The sequence below is a fragment of the Eptatretus burgeri genome, chromosome 8, assembly GCF_056783735.1.
Source record: "Eptatretus burgeri isolate ZD-2024b chromosome 8, Ebu_testis_v1, whole genome shotgun sequence".
NCBI lineage: Eukaryota > Metazoa > Chordata > Myxini > Myxiniformes > Myxinidae > Eptatretus > Eptatretus burgeri.
In genome coordinates this window covers 30040466-30064099 of record NC_140968.1, presented here as the reverse complement: position 1 = coordinate 30064099, position 23634 = coordinate 30040466, and the positions used below count along the sequence as shown (strand labels likewise).

General features: G+C 45.7%; 1 long non-coding RNA gene across 1 annotated transcript; it reads left to right on the top strand.

Moving 5' to 3' along the window:
• The first annotated feature begins 7900 nt into the window (after positions 1-7900).
• Positions 7901-20191, top strand: LOC147021432 (uncharacterized). The gene is made up of 3 exons (XR_015061367.1): positions 7901-8067; positions 19167-19265; positions 19863-20191. It is a non-coding gene; the product is annotated as an uncharacterized LOC147021432 (long non-coding RNA).
• The last annotated feature ends 3443 nt before the right edge of the window (positions 20192-23634 follow it).

Sequence of the window (23634 nt, the reverse complement as noted above, 5' to 3'; positions counted from 1 at the left end):
TGCACACGTTGATATAGTCATGTGCACACGTTGATATAGTCATGTGCACACGTTCATATAGCCATGTGCACACGTTCATATAGCCATGTGCACACGTTGATATAGCCATGTGCACACGTTGATATAGCCATGTGCACACGTTGATATAGTCATGTGCACACGCTGATATAGCCATGTGCACACGCTGATATAGCCATGTGCACACGCTGATATAGCCATGTGCACACACTGATATAGCCATGTGCACACGCTGATATAGTCATGTGCACACGTTGATATAGCCATGTGCACACGCTGATATAGCCATGTGCACACGTTGATATAGCCATGTGCACACGTTGATATAGCCATGTGCACACGCTGATATAGCCATGTGCACACGTTCATATAGCCATGTGCACACGTTGATATAGCCATGTGCACACGTTGATATAGCCATGTGCACACGTTGATATAGTCATGTGCATACGTTCATATAACCATGTGCACACATTCATATAGCCATGTCCACACGTTGATATAGCCATGTGCACACGTTGATATAGCCATGTGCACACGTTCACATAGCCATGTGCACATGTTGATATAGCCATGTGCACACGTTGATATAGCCATGCGCACACGTTGATATAGCCATGCGCACACGTTGATATAGCCATGCGCACATGTTGATATAGCCATGTGCACACGTTGATATAGCCATGTGCACACGTTGATATAGCCATGTGCACACGTTGATATAGCCATGTGCACACGCTGATATAGCCATGTGCACACGTTGATATAGCCATGTCCACACGCTGATATAGCCATGTGCACACGTTGATATAGCCATGTGCACACGTTGATATAGCCATGTGCACACGTTGATATAGCCATGTGCACACGTTGATATAGCCATGTGCACACGTTGATATAGCCATGTGCACACGTTGATATAGCCATGTGCACACGTTGATATAGCCATGTGCACACGCTGATATAGCCATGTACACACGTTGATATAGCCATGTGCACACGCTGATATAGCCATGTGCACACGCTGATATAGCCATGTGCACACGCTGATATAGCCATGTGCACACGTTGATATAGCCATGTACACACGCTGATATAGCCATGTGCACACGTTGATATAGCCATGTGCACACGCTGATATAGCCATGTGCACACGTTGATATAGCCATGTGCACACGCTGATATAGCTATGTGCACACGTTGATATAGCCATGTGCACACGTTAATATAGCCATGTGCACACGCTGATATAGCCATGTGCACACGTTGATATAGCCATGTGTACACGCTGATATAGCCATGTGCACACGTTGATATAGCCATGTGCACACGTTGATATAGCCATGTGCACACGTTAATATAGCCATGTGCACACGCTGATATAGCCATGTGCACACGTTGATATAGCCATGTGCACACGCTGATATAGCCATGTGCACACGCTGATATAGCCATGTGCACACGTTGATATAGCCATGTGCACACGCTGATATAGCCATGTGCACACGTTGATATAGCCATGTGCACACGTTGATATAGCCATGTGCACACGTTGATATAGCCATGTGCACACGTTGATATAGCCATGTGCACACGTTGATATAGCCATGTGCACAGGTTAATATAGCCATGTGCACACGCTGATATAGCCATGTGCACACGTTGATATAGCCATGTGCACACGTTGATATAGCCATGTGCACACGTTGATACCTTGCCCTGCATTTGAATCACCAATCGCACAGTTTATAGCCAGGCTGGGAATCGAACCCTGACCCAGCAGCTCAAAGTTCAGTGCAATACCTTTGGTCAATCTGTCAGATATTTCTTTCCATAAAATGATCTTTTTCATTCCCAATGTATATGTCGACAATGGATCAGGCTGGGGACGTGGGGCCAAAATTCCCGCCATATTTGCATACCCTATAAATCGATGAGTCTTTAATAATCAAAATCTTTAAGTGCTTTAATTTGTGCGTCACAAACGATCGATGCAGAATCTTTATGACGTCACTTAAGTGTTGCTTTTTCTCTATTCCCTGCTATTTCAAATTCATCAATAAGCTTGGAATGGCATGGTCTGCCGTTTGAGGTTCATCGGAACCGAAATGTTTCCCCTGCATCATCATTGGACGAAACAGCGTCTTTCCTTCAACCGTGAAGATAAAATCCTGGAAGTTCAAGTAGCAACTCCAACTTGAACACAGGGAACTTGTGAATCGCTTAACCAAATCCATGGGTTAACAAATTATGAATCGTGCGAATTCATTAACTAACATCTCATCCTTCACATCAAGAAATATATTCCAAGCTCGTCTGGCACAGCAAGGTCATAAACAGACTTCCTTTGCAATCACATTAGTCCATGAATCAGCTGACTTAAAGAGCAAACTGTTCCACGGAGGTCTGCTCACATGATAAATGCTCAAAAGGCGTGAAAAGCGCACGGGCGGTCCACGGTAAGTGGTGGCCACCAACCTGGGGTCCAGCAGTTGGCGTTGGAGGGAGACCTGTGCACCTGCACATGACTTTTGTCTGGCGTCCCGTTCAAGGGTAAAAAGAGTGTTTGTAATAAACATGTCACACTGCGCGTAAAATAGCTGGCACCAGACAACGGCTTCATCTTTTATTCATCCCCCACCTCGTCGAGCCGCATCCTGACTCCCAGGTGCAATTTCTCATTCCTTTTTTTTTGTCTCCTACCCTTCTTCCTCCGAAGACCTTGATACCCTTCCGCTCGCGCACCAATCTCAATGGTGTTCGAAAACATTCATGTCCGAACTGATTTTTTTCGGTTCGCCATCTGGCCAAATCGCTGGAATATTGAAGATGGCAAGCGGTCGCCGTTGTACGCATGTTGAGCCGGAGTCGATGGACGAATTCGATCATGGTTTTTGGATGGAGGATGATCTGAGATGGTGGTGTACAGATGTGGTGAAGACACTGGAGTTAAGAATGAGATCGAAGAGAATGTGTGGAGAGATAACTAATATTGCTGATGCAGTGCTGTTGTGTGTTTGGGGTGTTGTGGTCGTTGCCTAATCGCTTTTCCTGAAAGAGACTGTGGGAATGACCAATCCCACAGGTTAGAGTCGGTTCAGGAATCAAACTCAGACTAAACAGCTCAGAGGTAAGTGTGCTACCTGTGCACTACCTGTGCACAATCCTGTCAGGCAGAGTTGTGGGTAAATGACCTTCACAGCTCAGCGGTGTTGCTTAGATTGGCAACTTTGTCAAAGTCCTTTTAGAATCACCCACAAGGAAGACTCGCACTTATATTTTGGGATAAATTTATAATCAACTTGACAATGAATGACAATCGACTTGATAATTTTCTCCCCTCATGGTTCACAGACTTCCTCTCCTGTCACAGTCAATGTGTGACACTAAATGGAGTTCTTTCATCCCCTCTTCCTGTCCAGGCTAGAGTTTCTCAAGGTAGCGTTCTGGGCCCTGTTCTTTTTCTGGTTTTCATCAATGATCTCTCCGACTTTCTGGAAAATCCTCTTTATCTCTTTGCTGATGACGCCACCCTCTGCCGTACCATCGGTCATTCCTCAGACCGGCAAGCAGCAGCTTCTTCGCTCACTGCAGATCTGGATAAAATCACAAGTTGGTTCAACAATCGGAACATGTCTTTCAATCCTGACAAATCTCAAGCTCTCACTGTGTCTCTTTGAAAGGACCGTCTGGAACCCCCCCCCCCCACCCCCAATCTACTTTCTCCAAAATCTTCTTGAAGAAGTTCTTTCATTCAAGCTTTTGGATCTCACTATCTGCCATGATCTTTCTTGGGAAAGTCATATTTCCAAGCTGGTCTCCAAAGCCAGTCACCAACTCGGCATCCTCCATTGTGCAAAGTCCTTAATTGCCACACCTGAGCTCCTGACCACATATAAAGCTTTCATCCGCAGCCTGATGGAGGAGTACTGCTCTCCCCTCTCGGCTGGTGCTCCTGCCTCTCACCTTTCTCGGCTTCACGCCGTGGAAACCAAGACATTTAGAATCATTGGTATCTCCCGCGATGAGTTAAGTCTTTGGGTCTTTGGGCCTCTCACTCTCTCACCACAGGCAGGTCAGTGGTCTTTCTGTCTTCTACCGTCTCCTCTCTGGCCTCACCCCCTCTGCTATCTGTCCTGCCCATATTTCTGCAGGGCGCTCAAGGTCCACTAGCAACTTCTAGTTAAACTACCAAAATCACGAATCACTGCTCACCTTCATTCTGTCATTGCTCTTTTTTCCCGCCTTTGGAACAAACTCCCACACTCTCTTGAATCCCATTCTTCCCTCCAGGTCTTCAAAACAGCTGTTCACCACCATCGCTTATCTTCCACATCCAAAACCACGATCTTTTCTCCCCCCCCCTCATTAATCCACCCCAAACCCACCTCCTTCATATTCCCTGCTTTCCTTCCTGAAAGTCCCTGTAGTGTCCATTTTGTTTACCCTGTGCACCCTGCCCCCATTCCTCTCCCTTCCACAGATCTCCTCATGTGTCTATTCCCCACTGTTTTGTGCTTCCCTCTCCCATCACTCTAGTCTCCTACTCCCCTTGTTATACGGTCTGTTGATGCTGCCTGTTGTCCATATTAATCCCATGTGTTATCCAGTATACCACGTGTGGTGAACCAGACTCAGCGGTGTCACGGTTCGACCACCCATTTTGAGTCTGGCAGGTCGACCAGTTGAACCCTGGCTGAGTCCTTCCAAAGACTTGAAAAAAATGGTGCATGCTGCTTCCTTGCTTTGACGTTCAGCATTTAAAAAGGAAAGAGCATGAGCAAACCACCACAGGTTGGTGACCATTGCACATGCCTGATGGGCTTCATGGCCTCCTTCTGCATTGAAGTTCCTTGGAAGGGATTGGAATGTAGACTGCACTCGGCGTTTTTACCCGTCGCTTTGCTGATGGCTTTAATCAAAAGACAACATGTCGTATTTCACAACCATTCTGCAATATGCGCGATAATTTGCTAGAGTTTATCTTCCGTCTGATTGGAAGTCAGCGAACATCACCTTCATCAACCATCCTTTCTGCTTATATATGGTGTGAGCAAAAATCACTCCGCTTCGCTGTGAAGCTCCGTGTTGGATGCTTTGTGTTGAACCTGAGTGGGTGAAATGAATCATTCTCACTCAGATTTCAACATCACCGTAATGCATATTGTTAAGTTGTTACTTCTGCCACCAAAGGTGTGTGGAGTTGCTTTCACCCCTGTCTGTTTGTCTGTTTGTTACCCTTGCTGAAGGAGAGGGTATTGCGTTTGGGTCCATCTGTCTGTCTGTCTGTCTGTTTGTCTGTTTGTCTGTTTGTTACCCTCGCTGAAGGAGAGGGTATTGCGTTTGGGTCCATCTGTCTGTCTATCTGTCGTCTGTTTGTCTGCACAGAACTTTTGTGTTTTTCTCCGCAACCGCTTGTCGGATTGAAACTAATTTTTCACCAGAGGTGCGACAACTCATGTCGAATGTTTTTGTCATAATTATGACGTCATAGGTCACGTGGTGTGGCAGCCATGTTGGAAAAACGGAAAAACTTTGGACCTCTGTCTCTGAAACCACATCAAGGAAAAAAATTGAAACTTGGCACAAAGCAAGTACTCCTGGGGAATAAGTGTGATTTTTTTTATGACATCACAGGTGCCTTTGTTATGACGTCATAATTGCATATGTAGAACGCTACATCTGATGAGTATGAAAATTTTTGAGGGTCATCTCGGGATAAAATGTTCTTCAGAAAAAAATAATTGATGATGTCATCGGTCATGTGATTTGGCACGCACATTGCTTTTTAAAAAAGAAACCTTCACAAATCTTCTCTGAAGTGTCTGAACGGATCGAGGCGAAACTTTACATGAGTGACCGCCTATCCATGAGGAACAAAAGGGTCACACATATGATGTCATCGGTCACATGGTTTGGCAGCCATATTGGATTTACACGAAAACCTATTAAAATCTTCTCCAGAACAGCTGGACAGATCGAGGGGAAACTTCACATAAATGTTCCTCAAGCCTTGGTTGTACAAGTTTGTTGAGGAATAATTGATAGGTCACATGGTTTGGCAGCCATATTGGATTGAAAAATATGAAATAATGTTTTCTCTAAAACCGCTCATTCAATCGACATGAAACTTCACAGGTATAATCGAGTAGTGATGGAGAATACATCTATCTATAATTCCAGCAATCTGTGTGTGTGTGTGTGTGTGTGTGTGTGTGTGTGTGTGTGTGTGTGTGTGTGACCGCTGTTTCTCGACAACCACTGGTCCGATCTAATTGAAACTTGCCAGGTATATTGCTGGGGACCTGAGGATGTGCCTTTTCAAGGTTTGATATTAATTGGACAAGTGCTTCCCAAGTTATGGCCATTTATTTACCAAACCAATGACAAGACACGTTGTTGCGTGGGCGTGGCCGATGGGGAAGGAAAGCTCAGCCGCGTTCCCCATTACGGGTTACAACGTACGGACTTCCAGAGAGTGATGACTTCGTGTATTCTAATAATTTCTCGATTTCTTATGCGCATTTATAGATAAACACAATGCCGCAAGTTATGATCGTTTTCATATGAGACGGTGCATAAATTTCGGTAACATCAGAGTGCTGGTGTGCTCCGAACCAGGAAGTAATTTTTTTTTCTCTCTCTTCTCTTCCCTTTTTATTTTTCCTTGCCATGACATTGCGAAAAGGCAAAAATACGTTGGCGCTAATTGAATAATTGGCCATTAAAAGCTAAATTGCGAATCATCGTAACTGCGAATAATATGCGAATTTCCGCGCCACGCACGTACGGGCACGTGAGAGCAAAGAAACGGCCGGTGTGGTTGTTGTTTGTTGCTCGCGGTTTGAATATTTATTTATAATTTTTTTCTTTTTTTTTACGGGCACGTACTCGTGTTTTAAATTTCAACATGATTGGACACATGGGCTGGCAGCCAGAATGATGTGATTTTTTTGATATGGGTTCTTTTGCTTTTTCTTTGAAAAAGGCCCACTTGTCTGTGCCTGGATGGATTTGAAGGTTGTGGAGTAGCAGCTGAAATGTGAATCCTATTCAGGTTCCTCTTGATGACTTCATCTTTGCTTCTTTCTTTTTTTTTTTCTCAAGGTGATATACAGCAAAGAAACCAGAAACAATCATCACATGTGCTTTTATAAGCACGTCCAAGTAAAAGTGACACCGATTGGTTCTGCGTCCGTGACGTCAATCAGATTCCGAACTCCTATTGGTTGATTCCATTACCGCTATCTTGGCTCCAATTGGCTGCAGTAGATATCTGTCATCAAAACTTTATGGGATAACATTGTTGACCATAGTGCACCTAAATCGGGATTTTAAAGTCATTTTCTCACAATTCATAAATTAAAAACACCCGAACTGCCACCTGTCACCATCTCCGCAAGGGTAGATCTATATTATACACAATGTTTCATTGGAAAAAAAAATCCCATTTTCTTTGGGATTTCAACCTGGATGCTGATATATTCGGTGAGGTGGTAACTTGCGATCGTCAAATATGTTCTTAAATGTGAAAAATAACTGCAATTAAGACATTACCACGATGGATTGTAGCGGCGAAGAAGTCACGTGACCTCACAAATGCATTAATCATGCAAAAACCGAAAATAGTACAAACACAACTTATACGTCGATTTAAAGGTATTTTACTGCTCATGTGATGACTTAACTCTCAAAGATGAAAAAAGAGTTTGTAGAAAAAAAGGTTATCATCTTAGCTAACTTCACTAAATATACACCTCCAAATATTCATCATGTGCAGCATAGTTACATAATACCGAGTTTACATAGTGATTTTTTTTTTTATCGTAATTTGATTCGATGTTTGATTAATTTAATCACAGATGTCTCACATGAAATGTGAAATTTTTTGGAGTGTGTATTAAATTATTGGTCGAAACAGGAAGTCAGTGTAAAAATTCAGTGAGGAGATGTCGTCGTGGGTGGAGCCCGTAACCTTGGCAACCATTCATTTTCTTTTTCAATTTTCAAATGGTTTCTCGTCACAATCACAGAAATATTCCATCACAGGTGAGATATATTTCATTTATTACAATATTATGGGTATATCCGACCTCTAAACGATGCCTTATTGAAGGAGCCATTAAAAAATATTAAGCAGCGAACGCATAAGGGGTTGGGATTTGGAGATGGGTGTATGTCAAAGGTCTTTGAGTTTTGTATTTGCAAGGGGTTGGGGGTGTTTCCAGAGCCGTCACATAATGCCCTTTTTCATGAATATTAAAATGAGCTATTAAAGGACTTTTTGGACATTTCTGGGTAAGCTTTTCCATAACCATGAATGAGGTTCTGATCGGGCTTTTCTCCATTAACCATGGCATTGCCGAGAGATCTCACTTATTCTTCTTGCGTAGGGCAGCTTGGCTGCTGGGTAGCTATCATTTTGTTGGGGCCGCGACTATGCTACTAATGCTGTGCCTCGATACCAGTACACTGGTACTCATTTTGCTGACCTCGGAAGGATGACAGGCTGAGTCCACCCCACCTGGTGTTAATTCAGTGGCCAACAGGGCTCGAACTTAGAACCCGGTTCCGGGTTTGGAGCGTCGAGAGGTCTCCTTAGCGGCTCTCTGCTGACAATCTCAAAGTTAAGTTTCCGGTCGTTATTTGTCCCGTTTTAACTGTTTATTTTTCTCACCTACATGTTACTGTGTGTTCCTAGTTCGGTTTTGTTTCAAAAATCGTGCTATTTTGTGAGTTTCTGTCGACGTTGTCTTACCGGGTGTTTGAGGCCTAGGCTTGAGGCCTACCGGTTCCTCTCGGTGTACGATCGTTTTATTTGTTTTTTTCTCCCCATTACCTTCAATTTCTATCTTCCCCACTTTCCACACGTCCACCTTTCTCCCAAGTAATCTCTCTATTTCTTATGTTAAAAAAACGCTACCTTTCTCCTGATTCTGCTTCTTCTTCTTCATTGCCACTTCTTCTTCCTCTTATTCGTCATCCTCTTCTTCATCCTCAATTTTTTTCTACAACACTTCCATGACCTAATCTGTTGAAAACTCTCTCAAACATCTATATATCAACACTGAAGGACCAATTTTGTGCTCCTCCTAGCGGTCGCGTCACGTTTTTCTCGGTACTGTGACCTGGACTGAAAGAAACTTCGTACCTCTAAGAGTGCATCGCACATAGTGGCAATAGTCAACTTTCAACTCTGAAGCAAAATAAACACTTTTCGTTGAGATGGGGGCGAGGAGTGAAGAGGCGGGGGCGGGGGATGAAGAGACGGGGGCAGGGAGTGAAGAGGCGGGGGGCAAGGTAAGCAAATTTTGGGGTGGGGGTAAGCAAATTGAAAGCGGGGGCTGGGGTGAATTAGGCGGGGTTGAGTGTGAGGGGTGGACAGGGGGCGGGAGCAAGTGGGGCGGGGAATCAAGAGACGGGGGCGGGGAGTGAAGAGGCGGGGGCGGGGCCGGGGTAATTAAATTTTTGGGTGGGGGTAAGCAAATTGAAGGCGGGGGGTGGGAGGCGGGGGGAATGGGGCAGGGGTGGGGGATGAGTAGGCGGGGGCAAGCACGCCCTGTCCAGTCCATGTCCCTTGAGTGTGGGTGAGCTGGTGAGGGCGGTTGAATGAACGGAATCCGTCTGTGACGGGGTTTCGGCTAGTTAATAATAATAACAAAAACGATATCTTATAATGCTTCATCTTCCTCTCTCACACATGTGGTACTCTGAACTGTTTCATTATGCACTACTCTTCTGCTATTTTAACAGACTGCTCTCATTTCGACCTCTCCTTCATTCCTTGCCTAAACAATCCAACTGTTACAACGTTTCTTCTCTCCATTCTCTGAATTCGCCTTTATTGCATCCATCAAGAATTGTGTTAAATCGCATCTCTGACGTAAAACTTTTAAAAACCCCACTTTGCTCTGAATGTCTGATTTCCATCAACCATTCTTTTTTTCCAACTTCAGTGCCAACTCACCCCTCTCACCCCTCACTCTCACTCTCAAAGCAACCATCCCACTCTTCTGCCTCCAAGCCTCCCTCTCACCTCTCTCAAAAATTCCCCCCTCACCTTTGTCCCACCTTTCATTCCCCTTACTCATCCTTCTCAAAGTTGCCCCCCCTCTCATCCACAAAGCTGCCTCCTTCCACTGCCCTCTCTACTCCATCTCTCCACTCCACCTCCTCAAATCCTCAACTGCCTTCTTCCCCCTCTCTTGTCCCCCCTCTCCCCCAGCACCACAGAGCCTTTTCTCTTCCTCATTCGGCCCCCTCCCTAGCTATTTTGCAATCCCCACACTCTTTCAACAACCCTCCTTACCTCCCCCCTCGTCCCTTGTCCTACCCTCCCCTCCCCCACCCCCTGCACCCAAAGCCTCCTCCCCTATCTCTTCATTAAAAGTGTGGACCTCAAATATCCAGGGCCTTCGCTCAAACCTTTCACATCTTTCCATACAGGTTGCCACTGACAAACCAGACATAATCTGCCTAACAGAAACTTTCCACCCACAAGACGTGTCTGACTCCCAAGTATCTCTTCCTGGTTACTCCCTTCTCCGGTATGACAGACCTGACCCTCGTCCTGGTGGAGGAGTTGCTCTCTTCATCAAAGACTCTATTCCTCACTCTCGATGCACTGCTCTCACTCCCCAACACCCCCAGGAAAACCTCTGGCTACGGCTTCCCCTCCACTCCCACCTCATGTTTATATGTGTACTGTACCGTCCACCTAACAGTGATGACTCCATCTACACCTCACTATCCAAAAACATGGACCATCTTCTATCTTCTCATCCAAACTTTCTCTTCCTCTTATGTGGTGACTTCAATTGTCATCATGCCAGTTGGCGAGGTGTGGGTACCTCTCTCACCTGTCATGGCTCCTCAGCAAAAGCTTTCTGCGACTCATTGGGACTGACTCAATCGGTCAACTTCCCAACCCGGTTCTCAACCAATGGTACTCCATCTCTTCTGGATCTGATTTTGACAAATTTCCCTGACAATATCTGCTGCTCTTCCTTCGCTCCAATCGGTTCTTCTGACCACGTCCTTATCAAAGTGGACATCTCTCTCGCTATTATTAGAGAACCACCTCACCGCCGTCGAGTCTGGCATTTCACTCAAGCCGACTGGCAGGGTCTCCAAGCAGCCATAAAACTTATGGGCTGGTATCCTATCGCTACTTTCTCCAACATCAACTCATCCTGGGAATTCTTTCAAAGAAACTTGCTCTCCCTCATGCACAGATTTATCCTATCTCGTCTTCAGTTGTCCTACCCTTCCTCCCTCCCTTGGTTTACTGAAGCTTGTGGCGAGGCAGTTGTCCTGAAACAACTTGCCTTTGCCTCATGGAAAGCAAACCCAACTCAGGGCAATCTCAGTTCCTTCCATAAAGCTTGGAACAAGTGTGTATCTACCCTCAGGAGAGCCAGAAAACAACATCTTTCTAATCTCAAGTCTGAACTCTCAAACCTCTCTCCCTCCTCAAAATCCTGGTGGCGTCTAATCAAATCTGTTTCCGGTGTATGTCCCCCCTCCATCCCCTCCCTTACCTCAAATGGCTGCACTGCTGATACCGCACGTGAAAAAGCTAAATGCCTAAACTCTGTGTTTGCAGCTAAATCTTGTGTCCAAAACCCATCACTTTCTCTACGCACCTAACCCAGTCGCACCCAACTGTCGCTGGACTCTGTGTCCTCTTCTCCTGACAAGGTGGAGAGCTTGCTGTCAAACCTCGACTCAGATTCTGCAACTGGTCCAGACGGCATCAACCCACGTGTCCTCAAAGCCTGTTCTTCTGCTCTTACTCACCCTCTCTCTGTTCTATTCACCCTCTCATTTGCTCAAGGCCATCTGCCATCTGCTTGAAAATCTGTAAACATCACTGCCCTGCATAAAAAAGGTGCAAAAACAGATCCCTGCAACGACAGACCAATCAGCCTTCTCCCAATCATCAGCAAGGTTATGGAATCCATCATCGCTTCAGCCATGAAATCCTTCCTCTTCTCCAATGGCTTGATTTCTGATCATCAATTTGGTTTCAGACCAGGTCACTCCACTTTGGATATGCTGCTTCTGCTCTCCCAACAATGGATGGAGGTCCTCAATGCCAGACAGGAAATCCGAGCCGTATCCCTGGACACATCACGTGCTTTTGACACAGTCTGGCACCCTGCCCAACTCACCAAACTCTCTTCCCATGGTATCCAAGGCCATCTCCACTCATGGCTCACAGACTTCCTCTCCTGTCGCAGTCAACGTGTGGCCCTAAATGGAGTTCTTTCATCCCCTCTTCCTGTCCAGGCTGGAGTTCCTCAAGCTAGCGTTCTGGGCCCTGTTCTTTTTCTGGTTTTCATCAATGATCTCTCCGACTCTGGAAAATCCTCTATATCTCTTTGCTGATGACTCCACCCTCTGCCATACCATCTGTCATCCCTCAGACCGGCAAGCAGCAGCTTCTTCGCTCACTGCAGATCTGGATAAAATCACAAACTGGTCCACCACGTGGAACATGTCTTTCAATCCGGACAAATCTCACACTCTCACGATGTCTTTTCGAAAGTACCGTTTAGGAACACCCCCCCATCCACTTTCTCAACAATCCTCTGGAAGAAGTCCTTTCTTTCAAGCTTCTGGGCCTCACTATCTGCTATGACCTTTCCTGGGAAAGCCACATTTCAAACCTCGCCTCCAAAGCCTGTCGCCGACTGGGAATCCTCCGTCGTGCAGTCCTTCCTCGGCCCTCCTGAGCTCCTGACCACTTACACAGCTTTTGTCCAGAGCCTGATGGAGTACTGCTCTCCCCTCTGGGCTGGTGCTCCTGCTTCCCACCTTTCTCGGCTTCACGCTGTAGAAACCAGGGCATTTCGGATCATCGGCATCTCCCGCAATGAGGCTGAGTCTTTGGGCCTCTCACTCAATCACCACAGGCAGGTCAATGGTCTTTGTCTTCTACCGTCTCCTCTCCAGCCTCGCCCCCCCCCCCCTGCTCTCTCTGCGATTTGTCCCCACCACATTTCCACAGGGCGCTCAAGGTCTGCCAACAACCCCTTCTGGTAAAACTAACAAAATCACGAATCACTGCTCACCTTCACTCTTTCATTCCACTTTTTCCCTGCCTTTGGAATAAACTCCCTCACTCTATTCTTTCCCATTCTTCCCTCCAGGCTTTCAAAACAGCTGTTCACCACCACCTCTTATCATCCCCCATCCAAATCCTTGATATTTTCTACCCCCGATAATCCACCCAAGCCCACCTCCTTCAAATTCTCTGCTTTCCTTCCTCAAAGTTCCTGTAATGTCCATCTTCTATTCCCCATGTTCCCCATCCCCATCCCTCTCCCTTCCACAGTTCACCTAATGTGTCTGTTCCCCACTGTTTTGTCCCTCCCACTCCCGCCCCTCTTGTCTCATGCCCCCTTGCTGTGCATTGTGTGTTAGCTCTCACACGAGCCTCGACAAGGTATACAAAAAAAAAACCCTTTGGAAGACCTTCTTCCTCTTCCTCACTTCCTCACTCTATTCTTTCCCATTCTTCCCTTCAGGCTTTCAAAACAGCTGTTCACCACCACCTCTTATCTTCCCCCATCCAAATCCTCGATCTTTTCTACCCCCGATAATCCACCCAAGCCCACTTCCTTCAATTCTCCTGCTTTCCTTCCTGAAAGTCCCTTTAATGTCCATCTTCCCCTCGCCATGTTCCCCGTCCCATCCCCATCCCTCTCCCTTCCACAGTTCACCTAATGTGTCTGTTCCCCACTGTTTTGTCCCTTCCACTCCCGCCCCTCTTGTCTCATGCCTCCTTGCTGTGAGTTGTGTGTTAGCTCTCATACGAGCCTCGACCAAGGTATACAAAAAAAAACCCCTAAGATCCCAAGCCAGCCACCACCCTAACTGATAAGCCAACAGATCAGGTCAGCTATGGAAGCATGCGCTGGAGAATCGCGTCGTTGCGTCCACTTTCTGCTGGTACTCTAGGGGCCTCTGTCTGGCCATCCCCCAGGTAGGTGCCTAGTTCATCCCCATCTCCTTGAGATGCTGCTCAATATGCTGCATCCACGAGGCACGTGGTCAGTCCATTGGCCTCCTCCACTCACGAGCCTCCCTCGCTGAGATAATCTGGTGAGCAGGATCAGCGTCAGGAAAACGAGCCACGTGTCCAAACAGCCACAGCTGATGTTAATGGATTATGCAGGTAACAAATCTCATTTGAGTCTCTCTCAGCAACCGCTCGTTGGACAAAAGTCCGACCAGCGAAAGCCAAGGATTCTCCGAAGAGAACTGGTACCAAAGGAATTAAGTCTCCAACTCAGATCCCTGGTCAGAGTCCAAGTGTCATGTCTGTAGAGCAGGACTGGATGCACCAAGGACCTGAAGACTTAGACTTTTGTCCTCCTGCACAGGTACCAACAGCACCACACCACTTGATCCAGTGAATACATCGACCTCTGGCTCACAACCAGCAGAGTCATGAATATCACTGTCAAGGTAAGTGAATCTCTCCATGACCTCAACACCCTCATCACAAACAGGTACAGACAATATAGCAGCATCCAAGATGTCACTGAATGCCTGGATCTTTGTGTTGACCTCGGAAACCCATATTCCCAGTGGCTCCAACTCCTCATTCAGCACCTCAAGTTCCCCCAAAAGGATATCCAGAGTCTGTGCAACGATGACTGCATCATCTGTGAAATCAAGGTCAGAGATCTTGACATTCTGAAACGATGCACCGCAGCTTGATCTCTCCGATATCCTCCCCAGAATCCAGTCCACACAAGTGCTGAAAAGTATGGGGGAACTCCAATAGCAACTGTAAATAAGTTGGAGATGGTATCACCATGTCACAGTGCTCTCAGTACCAGAGTATCATTCAGACATCTGATTGATCAGTTTTAGTGGCATTCCACGAAGACCAAGAATCCTCCAGAGGGCATTCCTATTCACTGAATTAAACACTTTGCAGAGATCAACATAGGCTGCAAGTATCCCCTGCCAAAACTCTCATCTGCATTTGGTGAGGACCTGGAGGGCAGAAGGGCAAGGATATGGTCAATCATTGACCTGTGTTCCAGGCAGAGCACAGAATAGTATGCAATGACACGAGTACAGCATTTCCACCAGCCTTGAGAAGTTCAGCATTGATGCCACAGATCCCAGGAGCTTTACCCCTTTTCAACCAGTCACCGCAGTCTGTGTTTCCATAAATGTCGGTGAATCACAGTTGATGGGAGGGTCAGCAATAGGGATAGTAACACCCCTGAAATCCAACTCAACAGCTGGTGGATCAGCCTGGTTCAGCTGCTCAAAGTAACCGTCCCAGTGGGCCTTCACTTCAGACTCCTCTGTCAAGAGCCCACCACCCTCCGCTCTAACTGCAGTACACTGAGGGACAGGCTTGGAGGAACACAATGCACGGATTCCCCTGTAAGCAGGATGAGAATCATTTGACCACAGGTGATGCTCTACCCCCTCACAGATTCCTCGCACATCGGCCTCCTTGTCCACCCTCAGCACATGTACAGTTTTACGCCTCAACTCCCTGAACAGCTCAGCTCTCCCATTAAGCCTGGCCCTGTGACTCTGATCAATGGTATCCAGTGTTCCTTGACAGACAAAATCACTCTTCGCCCTCTGGTGAGTTCCAAGACATCCACCGGCAACATCAAGGATAGTGGTCTTGCAGGTACTCCACAACTCTTCAGGATTCCCCAACGCATCCAGACCCCCCACATCTCGAAGCTTGTTCGCAAACTCCTCAGCTACCCTCTTGTCCTTAAGCTTGCCAACATCCTGCCTACGCTGCGATGATACCATTCTCCCAGATTTAAGCTGCAACTTCAGAGTTGCGACCGCAAGCTTATGGTCAGTGTTGAAGAAGTGAGCACTTCAGTAGACCCTGTAATTCTGGATCATCCTCCAGTTACCATCAACGAGCACATGGTCAATCTCCTTTGCCACACCGCCAGCATTAGTATCCCAAGTCCAGCCATGAGCCTGTGGGCGCTGAAACCATGAACCAGCCACTCGAAGTCCACGACTTCTTGCAAAGTCAAGGAACTTTGTGCTATTCTGGTACACAGTTCCAGACCCATGGTGACCAACATATATCTCATAACCATCCTTCTCAGTTCCAGTCAATGCATTGAAATCCCCCAAGACTGGAAGAGTATCTCACCTGGGACACTGTTCAATCACAGACTCGAGCATGGCAGAGAATGCATCTTTCACGGTGAGATCACTTACCTCAGTCGGAGCATATACAGGGACCAGGGAAACGACACCCAAGGAGTAACAAATCCTCAGTTTCATAATACACTCATTGACCAGTGTTCCCTCAATTATCAGTGAAGTCAGCTTATTGGATACAGCTACAGCAAATTCTTGGGCATGGTAACCATCAGAGCGACCAGACCAATAGTAGATGTAACCACCCGCCATGATCTCACCACTATCCGGTCTCCGAACCTTTGAGAGTGCTGCAATACCGATGTCCAAACGCTTGAGCTCAGATCTCTTAGGGATCGGACATTCCAAGTACCCACCTGAAGGGACCACCTCAGGTTAACCCAAGGAGATCTCCGTCTGGTGGACGAAACCTCAGCACCACCTTGACACACACTACCGCAATCTGACCCAGGAAGGTTACTCTGTGGTTTTCCTCCTGTCATCAGAGTGGGGGTCCCGAAGGCTTTGTCCCAATCCCGTCATCCGGTGAGCTGTCATGCGAAGGGCAGCTGCACAGGAGGTACTCCCATGGAGTGGGTTCTCAATTTTCTTTGCGTTTTTCTTGTGTTTTGCAGAGTGAAGTGTTTCACGGTGGTCGCAGTGCAAATCCTCCCACCAACCTCCCCAAAAAAGTAACCCAGCTGTCGGAGGATGTCCGCAGACACAGTTGGGCACTGTTAATGGATGGCCCTTGGCTCACAAGGAGCTCCTCCGCCCATTGACAGGCTTTGTTTTTAATCCTGCTGGGTATCCATATAAAGCCAACACTAGACTTAGATCTCACTGTAAGTTGGTCGATGTAAGAAAAGAAAGTGATGCCACCTCCCTGAAAAGAGGAAGAAGAGACTGCAGCAGTAAAATAGGTTGTCCATCTCAATACATAAGAATGAAATGTTTTTTTTGTTTGTGACCTTCCTGCTTTGAGCTCCCAAAGTGAATTCACAACAAAACTTTCTACAATCAGATTTGTAACCACGATGCACCTAAATAGGCGCTTTAAAAAGTCTTGACGAGGTCTTTGACCAATTATTTCCATGTTGCACTCCAGAGTTAATATATTTACAAACAGGAGGTAATTTCTTTCCTGCAGCTTCACTCCATTACACCTTGCCCTACTGATATTAAAGATCGGCATGGCCTGTAGACCCCTTTAAGACCCTTCACACATCTTTGACCCCTTAATACCCACATAGAGCCTGATAAGACCTTTTAGACCCACTTTGACCCTTTTGAGATGTATCGACCTTCTTCGACCCTTTCGACACTTTTCAGACCCTTTTGGACAATTTCAAACTATTTGGACACTTCTGACCCCTTTTGCTCTTTTTTCCTTAAGCCCCTTTATGCATGTAGACCCATTTAAGGCCTTTAGACCCCTTAGACCCTTTAAACACTTATGATCTTTAAAACCTGGAGTCCCTTTTTTGACTTTTTAAGCCCCTTAAGCCACTCTAGACCCCTCTATACTCCTTAGAAAATAGAAAAAATATTCCCCCAAAATTCGTTTTTGACGACGTTTTCTGTGCACCATTCACGTTGCATCACAAGTTGCAATGATGAATCGAAACTGATACCCCAAAGTGAAACTGATGTTGAAAAGTGAAACTGAAACGACTGATCTACGGATAATCAAATTGTATACCAGAATGAAATGCTGTGAGAAATACTGAATGGAAATTGCCAAAAGCAAAGCTTTGGGGAGTATAAAGAGGGCAGATTTGGGAACCTTGGTGGCCGTTTTCCAGCTGCTATTCAAACTTCTATATACCAGACCAGCTGGATTTTTATCCAGGGAGCCCAGGGTGGGGGAGCCGAAAGTCCAAGGAACTCAGGATTCAAAGGGTTATCATCTTGCTATAATTCACCGTCTGTCCATCTGTCTGTTTCCAGGTACCGCAAAAACGGCTGAATCGATCGCAACCATTTTTGGGGTGTGTAATCCTGGAACCCCTTGGAGTAAAATAGGCATAAATATAATAACATGACCCCCTTGACGGCTCCCGTAGTGAGCGGGTGCTTCTAGTAAGATAAACTCAACCGTTGACCTTGAGGGAATTAGATTCGCAGAGCACTCTGGATGCCACGTCATTGAGAAATTTGAAGGATAAATCTTCCCCTCCCTCAACCCATACCTCATGGGATCCCAACCCATGGGGTTTTCTCATGCTCTATCCTCCAAATGCTGAGCATCAAGCATTTGTACAAAGTACAAAGCTGAGCACCACCTACAAAGTATTTCGTACGAGTCGGTTGGGGTCGGATTCGAACCGCCGATCTCCAGAACTCAGAGCGGATGGTCGCATCACACCACCACCGAATGTTTTTACGCACACAATTGCTCTCTGTACCTTCGTCGTTGCATTTTTGCTACGGGTTAGTATAAGGCAGCCTTGTGACCGACCAGTGCAGCATCACCATCAAAGTCCAATTACCAGGGCCGAAGCAACATGGAATATGGCCTTAAGGGTTGGGGAACATTATTGCAATCCATGTAATATCCCAGTGGTTCTTCGTCCCTGTAGTTTTTCTGCTCGAGTCAATATACTGGGTTTGATTTCGAAACCCATTTCCTAACCTCATATTTCATGTGAGCAGTAAGGCAAGCAACGCACATTATCCAATAAGCTATCATTGAGTCAATCTTGGCATGTGGATGGAAAGTCTGTTCACTGTTCAATCCACACTATCCGTGTTTATATCTACATCCCGATATTGAGTTTCCTCTTCCATCTAAGAGCAGTCCTATAATCGCCACATACAGCGGTAACCGATTCAATTGGGTCGGAAACATCACGAAGGTTTTATCGAAATGCCGCATCACCGATGTTGTTTGTCTGTTGTAGTTGGAGATTAATAATGTTGTTTTTGTTGAACATTCGCCATGTCAGTTGGAAATCGAGTGCACAATGTGGTTTTGTTGTTAACCCTTCCAGGTGCCATTCAGAATTCAACCGTTAAGACTAATAACCTGAGGTCTGCGATTCCTCCCAGCAGAGAAGTTCACCATTCCACCACATCCTTCTGACAGCAAGGTGTGAATCCCTAGCTATTCAGTGTCCACACCAATTAATACTCTGAAATATTTCTTCAAAAATCAAAAGGATTACACCTTCAGCCCTGTTATTCCAAAGCTCTCATTTTCCCCAGGTAGTGCATGGCATTAGAGCAAACACAATGATGCAAAATGAGACGAATTTTAGAATCTTCACCTCTATCCTCAACAATTCTATATCCATTCTAATTTGGGGCCATCTAGATAATTACGTCATGGATTTTAGACACTCCCCCAACCTTCCGCCCCTCGCGCAAAGCTCTGGAACGCGCATTATATGTTCAGCCCCATGGTAAATACCTACCTCTCCCATTACTCCATTCCCAACAAATCTCCTTCCCATTTTCTCTTCATTCTCTTAATTTCTCTTCACTCTCCCCTTCCCTTCTTTTTCTCAATTGTGTTTCTCTCAATTTACACCCCCTAATTCCATCGTTGCTATTTCAGTTTGTGATTCATGCATACATAATATGGAGATAAACCCTTATTTGTAGAGGTATTGGAAAAATTTGATCACTCGTCTGTCTTTGATTTCCTTGTTGTGTTCAATGATGGAATGATTTGATTTGTGTTCCAGACGAGGTACACAGTTCAATCACACATGTTCTGCATGACGGGTTCACACCTTGCCGCAGAAAGCCCCTTTGCTGGAGAGCATCTCCTTCGCTGACTACACCCGCAATGCATTGTGACCATGAGATAATGGGTATTCCTTACTTGTTTGGTTTCCACAAAGCTGGAATCTGTACGAACAATGGTGACGATTGCATTGTTTCTATTTTGGTAGCTGATTCACACTTCCTCTTGAAAGGATAAACATGGATGCTGTTCTTGCACAATGGCTTGTTGTAAGGTGGTTAGACGGTAAAGGAGATTCTGCACAGGTGGGATTAAAAGCGACATGAAGCTTTGGCTCGCAGAGGTCATGGAGAGATTAAATTAGTGCGGATGAGAAACGCATGGATTGATGAAAACGCATGACTGAGCGCAAAGAGTGCTGCTGGTGCTTTGTGTGTACCGGTGTGCTCTGAAATTGCATCTAACAAGATGTCTGAAACTGCATCCAAGATCGAACAAGCTGTCTGAAACCACATCCAGCAAGCTGTCTGAAACCACATCCAGCAAGCTGTCTGAAACCACATCAAAGATCCAACAAGCTGTCTGAAATTGCATCAAACAAAATGTCAGAAACAGCATCCAACACAAGGTGTGATCAAAATGTTATCTGAACCAAATGATACACATTGTATCACATTTTGAATCTCGACCTCCAATTTGTTCGAAGTGATCTCGTGTTCTTTGAACCAGTGTTCCTCCATGCAGTTAACAAGAAGGGTGTTTACCAAGGACAAAATCATTTTATCTCAATAAGGAGCCCGAGGCATCGTGTGTGTTTGTGTTTCAGAAGGTGGGATGGAGGCCTCCCAGGTCTTGAAGTATCCATCTTTGTGATTTTGTATGTATATATATATATATATATATATATATATATATATATATATATATATATATATATATATATATATATATATATATATATATATATACACATGTATACGTATATACGAGCGGGGTATACTTACACATTGTAAGAAACAATGAACCTTGCTTCCCCATTGTCTCGGGTCGCTCACCTGTATTTGTTTTTTTCATCCATTTATTTTCATGTTTTTTTTCATTTATTTATATTTTCATTTATGGATGCTTTCCGACAGTTCTGTGATATTTTTTTTTCCTGGTGGATCAGCGTCGATATCCGTCGGCACACAAAATTACCGTACTTCCCCATTGTCTCGATTCACTCACCTGCATTTATTTTCATTTATTTATATTTTCATTCACGGATGCTTTCTGATGGTTCTGTGATTTTTCTCGGTGTATCGGCTTCATTGTCCATCAGCACCCAAAATTCCAGCTTTCTACGTCATCGGGAAGATCCTGAACTTTAATATCAGTCAGTCAGTCATTGAGTCAGTGATTCAGTGGTGCAAAAGAGCTCTGTATACGAGATATACACATACGTGTGTGTTTAGACACATATGTGTGTAAGTGTGTACACGTGAAAATTGCTGTTGTTGACTCCTACCTCCCCACGTGGGTGTGTTTCAGGAAATGGATACTTTGAGGTGTGTGTGTGTGTGTGTGTGTGTGTGTGTGTGTTTTGCACAATGTAGAACTGTACAGTGTAGTGCGATGCAGATTGCAACCTATAATCCAGAGGTGTTTAATATGACTGATCGGTGGCGCCAATCTCTTGCCAAGCCTGCCATTCCTTCCGCTTTGTTGGAGTGTTTGCTTGAGTGCTTAAGCCACTCGGTGATCACTCCACAAGCTGCTTGGATGTTTGCTTGCAAGCCTTGGCGATACACGACAAAAGTACCCACACTGTCCCTCTGCACAACACAATCAAAAATACATCAATCAACCACCTGCCTGTGTTACGCCACAATGTCGTGCGGTGCCAGACCTACCATTCCTTATTAACACTTGGATGGAATGAATGGATGGAGGGAAGGAATGGAGAGAGGGAATAGAGAGATGGGATGGATGGATGGAGGGAAGGGATGGATGGATGGATCAAATATTGTTTGTAAGCCATTGCGAAACAGTACTAGGTGGTGTAAATGACTTTTTTATCAAAGTTGTTGTCGTTTTTTTAATATAAAATGACAAATTGACATTGAAGCCAATGTTCGGTGATAATGTAACTGAAGTACATATATAAACGTATGTTCTGTTGTCTTACTTAAAGCTGACAAAAGTTTAAAATGTAACCTTCACCTTAGAGCAGTCATGCTGAGCACCGCCCAAAGATGCTCGGAGACACACCCCATAGTAGAGTACTTTAGAGGTTATTAGGGGAGAGTAGTTTCCAAAATCCAAGCTCATTTCAGATGCTATAGGCTAATGTAATGGCAGACAAAGGACCATGAGGTGGGAACTCAATCATTCGTGCATCATTCATTCCTTACATCTCGTGTTCACTCTGTGAGATTGGAATATCGTGTGCTCATGAATAACTGGGGAACTTGCTGGGAATCCACTTTCCATCCATCCATCCCTTCCATTCCTTCCCTACATCCACCCCTTCCCTCTATCCCATCCATCTATCTCTTCCCTCCATCCTATTCCTCCATTCATCCATTCTCCCCATCCATCCTTCCCTCCATCCATCCATCTCTTCCCTTCATCTCTTCCTTCCCCACATTTCTTCGTTTGTCGTCACTCCTCCACCCCTCCCTCTCTAACCACTCTTACAACTTTCATGAAGTGGTAAACAAGCGGTGGTTGTGATGAGTTCCCACAGGTAGTTTCATTGTGGTTTGGAGGTGGTTATGTTGTGCTGTGGTGTTTGTGTTGTGTTTTGAGCCCCGGAGTGTCCGTGAGTGTGTGGGTTGGGCAGATGGGCACTTTTTTGGCGGTTGGAGCTGCTGTTGGGTTCGAATCCACATTTTGAATTTTGGGATTTGGCTTGGGTTGAGTGATTCTGGGGCTTATCGTGCTTTGGTTATAAAACGTGTGCTGAAATTAAATAAAGGCACAAAACACAAGCGTATCCATGTGTTCATAAGCATTGCAGCTGGGGTGCAATGGGCTTTAGGGTCTCTTGGCCTGAGCCAGGTTTCGGGGTTTGGACTCTGGGGTTGGGCTTGGTGGTGAGTCTGGCTGCTGGAGGGGTGTTCATTTTTCCAGTTCTTGAGTTATTTGGCACTCTGTGCAGTTTGTGACCCCCTTGGAGAGATCCAGTTCAAAAAGGGTAAACAGGGTGGCAGCCGCAGTTTTAGTCGAAATTTTCTTGGGAAGCCCATGTAATAATCGCTTTAAAAATGGTGCATGCTGTTTGAAAGTGATGAGTCATTTTGCTACCTTGCTTGAATGTGTTGCTTACCCCATTTCACTCAATTCTGTACTAGTGCCAGCAGATGAGACCATTCCCCCGCTTCCCCGCAAATCCCCCACTAAAATGCAATTCTAACCCCCCACCCCATCCCTTCAAGTCCCACTTCCAAACGCAAGTCCAGAACACCCCCTTCCCCTCCCCACTTCCCTTTCCTTGCTGCCCCATCCTCTTTGCTCCCACCCCTCCTCAAACCCCTTACCTCTTAGAGTGCATAGCGATGTGTGATGAAGTATCACTCTCCCCTCTCCTTCCTCGGTCTCCCCTCCTAGCCTGCTGCTTCCTGGTTGTGATTTGTGGACGTAAAACAATGTGTCCATGTGGCAGATTGCATGTGTTGGGGTCAAATACAGTCTGGCCTCACCAATCACAGTCAGTGGGGCATCAATAGCCAGTATATAAGCTTAAAAGGCTTCAAAAGTCACTGGATGGATGAAGCAGTTGTTTGTTG